At 39.8% G+C, this 8,179-nt stretch overlaps 1 pseudogene; it reads left to right on the top strand.

Moving 5' to 3' along the window:
- The first annotated feature begins 291 nt into the window (after positions 1-291).
- Positions 292-1,068, top strand: LOC117718996 (transcription factor BTF3 pseudogene; annotated as a pseudogene).
- Positions 1,069-8,179: the final 7,111 nt, after the last annotated feature.

Genomic DNA, 8,179 nt, shown 5'->3' with positions numbered 1-8,179 from the left:
CTCTAAGAAGGTAGGTCATCATGATACGGCCTGAGAGAGTCCAATATCTGGCTCAACATTTGTGAAATTTTCAGAGAGCAACACAAAGAAGTAAGCAGTAGATATTCTAATATTTTAGCTTCTGTAGGCTAGCCTGAAGGGAGCTCTGACATGTTTCTTGATTCCAGAAATTTCTGGGCGAGGCTATGTGTCCCAAGCTTGAATCTTCGGCCCTTTCTTTTTCCTTTTAAGCTTAGAAATGTATTTTGGGTCCACGTGTGTGCGCCTTATCTCAGTTGGTCTGCCCGAGAATCTTAGTTCTCCGCGCGGTCCCATTCCCACTCCAACAAGATGAAAGAAACCATCATGAACCAGGAGAAACTCGCCAAGCTGCAGGCACAAGTGCGCATTGGTGGGAAAGGAACTGCTCGTAGAAAGAAGAAGGTGGTTCACAGAACAGCCACAGCAGAAGATAAAAAACTGCAGTTCTCCTTAAAGAAGTTAGGGGTAAACAATATCTCTGGTATTGAAGACGTGAACATGTTTACAAACCAAGGAACAGTGATCCATTTTAACAACCCTAAAGTTCAGGCATCTCTGGCAGCAAACACCTTCACCATTACAGGCCACGCTGAGACAAAGCAGCTGACAGAGATGCTTCCCAGCATCCTAAACCAGCTTGGTGCAGACAGTCTGACTAGTTTAAGGAGACTGGCTGAAGCTCCGCCCAAACAATCTGTGGATGGAAAAGCACCACTTGCTAATGGAGAGGATGATGATGATGAAGTTCCAGATCTGGTGGAGAATTTTGATGAGGCTTCTAAGAATGAGGCAAACTGAACTGAAGCAACTTCTGAAGAAGGTGCCACTTGCAGAAGTTACAGGAGCTGCTATTTTATATCGTGACTGCTTTTTAAATTGTCTTTTGTTTATTATGGATCTGATAAAATCTAGATCTCTAACATTTCTAAGCCCAAGCCCCCGGACAGTGCAGCTCTTTTCAGTTTTCGCTTATATCTAATTCATTCTTTGCGGCAAATTAAGCTGAAAAAGCCTGGGAATAAAGTTTGGAAAAGGTTAATAAAATTCTTTGCCTAGTTAAAAAAAAAAAAAAGAAATGTATTTTGGTAGTTTTAGATGAGTTAAATAACCTGAGGTTCTGCAGTTGTTTCTGTTACAGAACTGTCAAATATAAGTTACTGGATGGTGAGCAAGGGCGCTCTTGTCCTCTGTGAGCAATAGAGAAGATCATAATCATTCAGTCAAAAAGCAGCAGCAAACAAGAGTCAGGTAAAATGAAGGAAAGAATCTGAGAGAACTTAGTAATCAAGTTGCTTGGGATTGAAATGTCCTTTCTCAATCTTCTCATCTGTTTACTGTCATGTTAATTGATGGATGCCTTCAGCCTTTATAGACACAATATACAGGCTTGAAACTGGAGATACAATGGGAGTAGATAAAATGGAGGTGCAATGCTACACACAGAAATGGTGCTGTCTTATCGGAGTGACATGTTTCCAACTTAAAAGTTTAGAAAATCTCCCCCCCCCCCCCCCCCAGGACAATGCTCTGCTTTAGTCTTGTTGCTCAGAGAGCTTAGCCCAGGTACTTCAGAAAGAATGGATGCAAAGGATGAATAGAAACTGAGCATTAAAGAAAGAAGAAGTTGGGGCTCAACCCATTCCAAGCTGCCATAAACAGCATTTTGCTTGAAACCAGTCAGTTCACTTGGTTGTATCTTAATGTATCCGACTGAAAAAAAATCTCATTATCTGTTTATAGTATTGAAATCTATGGCATTTGGTATTATGGATGTCAGTAGAACAAATTAGACTTAAGGCAGAACAAATTTAATCTTTTTGTTCGAACTCAACATGAAATTCTAATGATAAATCATACATTCAACTTCTTTCTTCAAATAAAAGAACAGATGCTTTATTTTAAATCTTAACAGAATAATTTATTATGAAGAGTTACCAATGTAGAAGTAAAAAATGAACTAGAGAAATAAAGCAAGAGACTTGACTGAAGATGTTTGGGAATATCAGCACTCATAGAAAGACAGAGAAGAATCTGAGACATCCATGGAGGATTGGAGGAAAGACCTAGCAGTGGAGGATGCCCGAGCAGAGCAAAGTGTCTCTGGAGCAACTGACAAAACGGATGGTCTCAAGGGGACATACTGTTAAAAAGTGGTCTTATGAAATTGGAGAAAAAGGTGGCGGAGTACATGGGGAAGAGAAATGAACCTAGAGACAACTGCAGAGTAGGTTGTCTCTGAGTGGGATCTGTTCATGGGGACTGAGGGGGAGAGCAGTGCTTCAGTGCTCACAGGCTGCAAGCATGATAGTTGCCTGGTGAGCTGGGGAATGGCTGAGGCTGATGGCAGGACGTTGTGCAGCAGTCTGGGGCTTGGGCATTACACTGCCCAGCAGCAAGGTCATCCTCACTCTGAGCATCTGAATATTAGAGATGGATCTCAGCGAAATTCCAGTATTTATGGCACTTTAGAAACCAGACCAATGACACACTCCAGTATTTGCATGCAAAGCTGCTTGGGCAAAGGAATATAGAGCAGTTTGCAGTGACATTTTAATGGATGAATGTGGGAAAGAAGGCCAAATGGTGTGGTGTGAGTAAAGCAGAGAGAGGCAAAACTAGAGATAGATAGTGCAGGCGTTGTGAGGGGTGTCAGAGTGCAGCTATCGTGAATGGGAGAGCATGTTGTCACTGCTGAACGGGGCTGGCAGAATGGTGTGCAGAAACCTGGGACTCACACAGGTTCTGCCTCCAAATGGACTGCCCATCATCACTCTGCTTCTGAGCAACAACCAAGATATCCAGTCATTGGTCATTATCTGAATTAAGCCTGCTGGAAAGACTTCCATGGTTTGTGCTGTGACTGGAGGCAAGTTGACGTCTATGGTCCATGCTGCCACCAGAGGTCATGCTGATGACCATGATCAGGGTTGCTGTAGGAAAAGATGTTGAAATCTGTGTTTTCTGCTGCCATCAGAGACTGTGTGGGTGTATGTGGTCAGTGCTGCTTCCTGCTGCTATGGGCCAGGAAGTTTCGTTTGTAGCACCATGCCATTGATTACTGTAGACACATAACTGAGAATGAGAGACCTTGAAGGCTTCTGCAGCCAACTCTCCTCCCAAACAAAAAGTAAAGAAAATATAAAAAATGAAACAGTCCAGACAGGAAACCATTGAAGTGTGTCCTTAAAAACTGTGATAAAGATGATGAAGTGTAGCTCTTTCTTCACAATTGATGGCTTCTGGAAAGAGAGTGGGGGAAGGACTCAGTTATCTTTAAAGGGCTGGCCACTGTGAACTTGCTAATACTCCAGTGAGTATATAGGCAACATAAAAATGACTTGCTGGTTTTTTTTGGGGGGGGGGCATGAGGGTGGGCCCAGAAAGAATAGGAAGCAAATGTGATACTGGTGTATTTTATGAAATTCTCAAATAATTAATAAAAATATTACATTTAAATAAAATGTACTAGAACAGAACAGAATTTATTGTTTTCTGCTGGCAAGTGTTAAATAATTATCTCATGATGCAGATAAAGAATTCCTCAAATGAAGAATCTGCAAATTTGTAAGTATCTCCACACTGGAAGATTACAAGATATCAAAATAATGTCATTGAAGGTGTAGCTGGACAGAAAGCCTTGCATATCAACTCCAGCACCAATGCCCTGCTGTGTCACACTTGTCAGAAATTAAAATTACAGGCTAACCAGGGACAGATTAGATCTGCGAAAGGACATGAACATCAGTCAATTTGCCCAGTGCCAACATTTTAAGATGAGATACACACAGTAGTCCCAAATGTAAACTTCTGACAGACCTGTGGTCCCACTGTCAACTAGGGCTAGCTGTGGAACCTGGATAGGCAAGATCCTACTCCTAAGCAGATCTCCCAGGTTTCCATTCTGCCATCTTTAAAGAAGACATCTTTTTCCTTAAACATCCCATTTTAAGTCTGTTTTTTATGTTTGTACTTCCTTCTGGCTACTACTTCAGTTGTGTCTATGCTTAAGAAATTTTAATTTCATTTTTTATTGTTTCTTGCATAATATGTAATGAGTAGTTACCAGCTGACACTGTGCCTGTGCATTTGGCCAATGCTGATGCACCTGCCCTATAGGGCAGCACATGGCTTTAAACATAACTAAATTTGCCATCTGAATTTTCAGAACTCATCCATCAGGTGTAAAATTTCTGGTTTCTTAGCTCCTCTGGCATGAAAGATCCCTGGGAGAATAGTTGTTTTGCCATGAACACTAAAGAACATATTTTGACAACTGAGTAAAAGAGAAATCAAATGTGTCAGAGATGTTTAAAGTTCACCATACATGGTGGAATTAGAAAAACTGGTAAAATTTTGCCTGTGGTTAGGTTTCATACCATTCTCCACTTCTCTACCTACACCAAGGTTTCATACATGAAACCCACTAAAATAAAATTATTGATAACTTTCATTATGATACTTTTCTTCTTTTGCTTACTTATTTTTAAATGTTAAGTAATGCCACATTTGACCACCTTAGTGTTTTATTTTTATAAACTATTCTTCATTATTCTTTCTATTTATTAGGGCAACGAGACTCAACTCTTAAGGCCTGGGATTCTTGTGAGTAATGTGTGATTGTGCTGGCATTGGAACTGCTTTTGATTCTTGGTTGTGGCTGGACAGAATGCACTTTCTTTTTGAAATAGTAACGTGAACTGTCTGGCTGTCATCGCTGGGGAAGGCATTCCACTCAGCTGACTGTTCAGCTCAGAGATTGTTTGCTTGGGCAGAAAATGCTAAAAGGATACTTGCCTTACCCGCAAAATATATATTATAAATAATAAGCAGAACATGATATGGATGCGTGGATGAAAAGTGATCTATTTACTCTGAAATTATCAAATCAACAATCTTATGGGTCTCAATAATAAACACATACAAAGAAACACACACAGATACACACACACACACACACACACACACACACACACACACACACACTTATCTGTTTAACTCCATGGCAACCAGGATTATAGAATGTGTCAACTAAATCCTCCCCACTCCATTTTACCTCCCAGTTTAGGATCTAATCCTCCTCTGCCTGCTTGACTGTTTCGTCTTTTCCAGGGCTACAGCAATGTTGCCTCAATTGGGTGCCTTAAAACAATCAATCACCCATTTCTTACACCACCTGGACTTTCATTTTAGAAGAGTAAGTTCCCATTCCCAAAGAAGTTCCCTGATCTGAACATCAAAACTCAAACATCAAAACCAGGGTAACTCAGCATCTCCTACCTGTAGCACAGTCTATACCAGCAGCTGAGTGGTCCCCAGAGACTCACTTCTCAAACCGTGGGACCCTGTGCGGTTTCATGAGATTATTCATCCATCTCAGAATGAATTGTTTTGCTCTTTTAGGAACAGAGAGCTAAAATAAATAGTCAAATTAATAAAAAATAAAATGGAGAAGAAAAACCTTAAAATATATTTAAAATGGATTTAGGTTGTTGTATAATCTTGGCTTACTTTATCTGTACCACATCCTTATATGACCTCAGAGGGTTAAGGATTAAGCAGGATTGACATAGATAGGCAGAGAGAGAGAGAGATTAGATGAGGCAAAAAATAAGCAGAACAAAGCAAAACAAACCCACACAGACGCAGGATTTCAGTTATGATTTGATTAATTTAGGGAGGGAGAAATGAATTACTTAGGGACTTAGCTTTATGAGGGTACCTCAAACAAATATGAAATTTTACGTGCATGCACACGCACATATACTTCTTAGATATATAGGAATGAAGAAAAATGACGCATTATCTCTTCTGTGGAGTAAAGTCAGTAGAATTAGTTCTAGTTGTTTAAATTCTGTTTTTACAAGCCATTTTTTTTACATGAACTGAAAACTTTTCAGTTCAGTTGAGGGGAAACACATATCCTCTGTGAGCCCAGCTCAGAATACAATAATTCCTTAGTGATAAGGAAATGTTCACTCAGATATCACTAATAAAAATACCTTAAGAAGCACAATTTTATAATTTATACATGGAATGAGAGAATGTTCAACTAAATATTGAAACCTTAAATAATTAAAATGAGGATTTCTCTGTAGAGACAGCCATATCACATCAGTGAATGGCTGGGAGAAGACTGTGGAGAGAATTTTCTGTCCCCACAGGTCATTCCAAACTTCCTGTGTAAATACTGTGTAGAAAATATGCCGGTCAGCGTATCCCCTGGCCTAAACCTCTCCTGCTCTGTGGCCTTTATTATATAGGTAACTGCTGTCATCTGTGCTGTACTGTATCTGATAAAGGTTTTCCTAACCAATTCTGTCATTATAAGAGGATCACAGAATGTGCTTAGCAAATCTAGATGATGTGGATCAGTGATGCTCCAACACACACACTGTTTTATAGTAAACTCTGTAAGTATATTAACTAAAGTTCCCAGAAAGAAGTCTCATCGACATTGAACATTCTAAGAGGCCAATTATCTGACTAGAACCTCAGTGATTGTGGAGAATTTAAATGCTGTAGAGACAGAGCCAAGTCATCTTAAGCTATGAGCTCCTTATAATAACTATTTATTGCCCAACACTGTGTGTGACCTGAAAGCTATCCTTGTGACTTACAGGTAAACACTTTCATAATGTACCAAGAGACCACTAACTTTTACCAATCTAAAGGCTAAAGCTGTAATCAGATAGCATCTGAGGCCACCAGCAGAGACTTCATGTTTGCTGTAACTTGCCTGCATGATGTGTCCACCAAGGTATTTGAAAGGTGTCTTGAGATTTATGACATGCTTTGCCCTGGTACTATAAAAACTTGATGAAAATGTCACCATAATGGAATGTGGTTTTTGTGGTAACTTATGTTTGTGTGTACATGTCATTAATACTTGGGTCTAGACATACCTTATTCCTTTTCAAATCAGACTCTTTTTTTTTTTTTTTAACAATAACAGATAGGAATCATTCTACAATACCAAGTATAGTAAATACATAAATCAAAACCAGTTATTTCTTCTCATTCTCAAGAGTTATATACCATGAATAACTATATGAATGTCACTTTTATGGGACAGTACATTTGTGTACCTCAGATTCTACATAGACCCATGAGTCTAAACCAGCAAGGTGACATTTGCACGGCTAGTGTATCCCTACGGAATATTTTAGCTCCATCCTACAGAATCAATAGTCTATTATTTTCCAAAATGGTGTTATATATCACTTGTCTATACACTTTCTCACAATGCAAGGGGAAGGGAGAAAGGGCCAGTTGATGGGTTAGAGTGTTTAAATAGTTTTGAAATGCAAACATATCAAAAAGAAGTGCTATCACCAAAGTCCTGATGCTCTAGAGAATTTTACCATCTTTGAGGAAATTTGGCATTAAAAAACAAAGATCCTAAAGTTTTAAAAACACACATAAAATCATGATTAGGAAATTTTATTCTCTGCCGGGTGGTGGTGGCACACCCCTTTAATCCCAGCACTCAGGAGGCAGAGGCAAGCAGATTTCTGAGTTCGAGGCCAGCCTGGTCTACAGAGTGAGTTCCAGGACAGCCAGGGCTACACAGAGAAACATTGTCTGGAAAAAAAACCAAAAAAAATTTTTATTCTCTCTTCAAGGCCAAATATTCATGTCTGTTAAATAGATCAGAGAAAAGATAAAGAGGATGGGCATGACAAACAGATTAGTAGGGCCTACTAATTCAGCCGGGGCTGTGTTCTGGGTAAGTGCAAGTGTTTTCTTGCAATACTTGCAGCCAGTGATCTCTACTGCACTTGGTAATGATGCTACCTTACTTAATGTGTGATGCAGCTAAGAATCTCATAGCACTGATTCTTTGTGGGTGACACAGGAGAGAATATTACTCCAACCTCATGGGCCTTCATGGATCACTTCTTCAATTTGTAGGTTTATGGGTGACTTGTGTGTGTGGGGGGGTAGGCAAAAAACTGGTCTACTCTAAAGCAGGGAGAACCAGTTTCTCATTCCATTAAGTTTTGCTTGTTTGTTTTAAGTAGCATTACTTAAGCACAGATGTCCCACGGTATTCCAGGGTTCCTTCCTTATTTAAATAAAAATTAGAGGGCTGGAGAGGTGGCTCAGAGGCTAAGAGCACTGGCTGCTCGTCCAGAGGACCCAAGTGTGGTGGCGTATG

The sequence above is a fragment of the Arvicanthis niloticus genome, chromosome 13 (genome assembly GCF_011762505.2).
Source record: "Arvicanthis niloticus isolate mArvNil1 chromosome 13, mArvNil1.pat.X, whole genome shotgun sequence".
Lineage (NCBI taxonomy): Eukaryota > Metazoa > Chordata > Mammalia > Rodentia > Muridae > Arvicanthis > Arvicanthis niloticus.
This window is presented reverse-complemented; position numbering and strand designations above follow the sequence as displayed.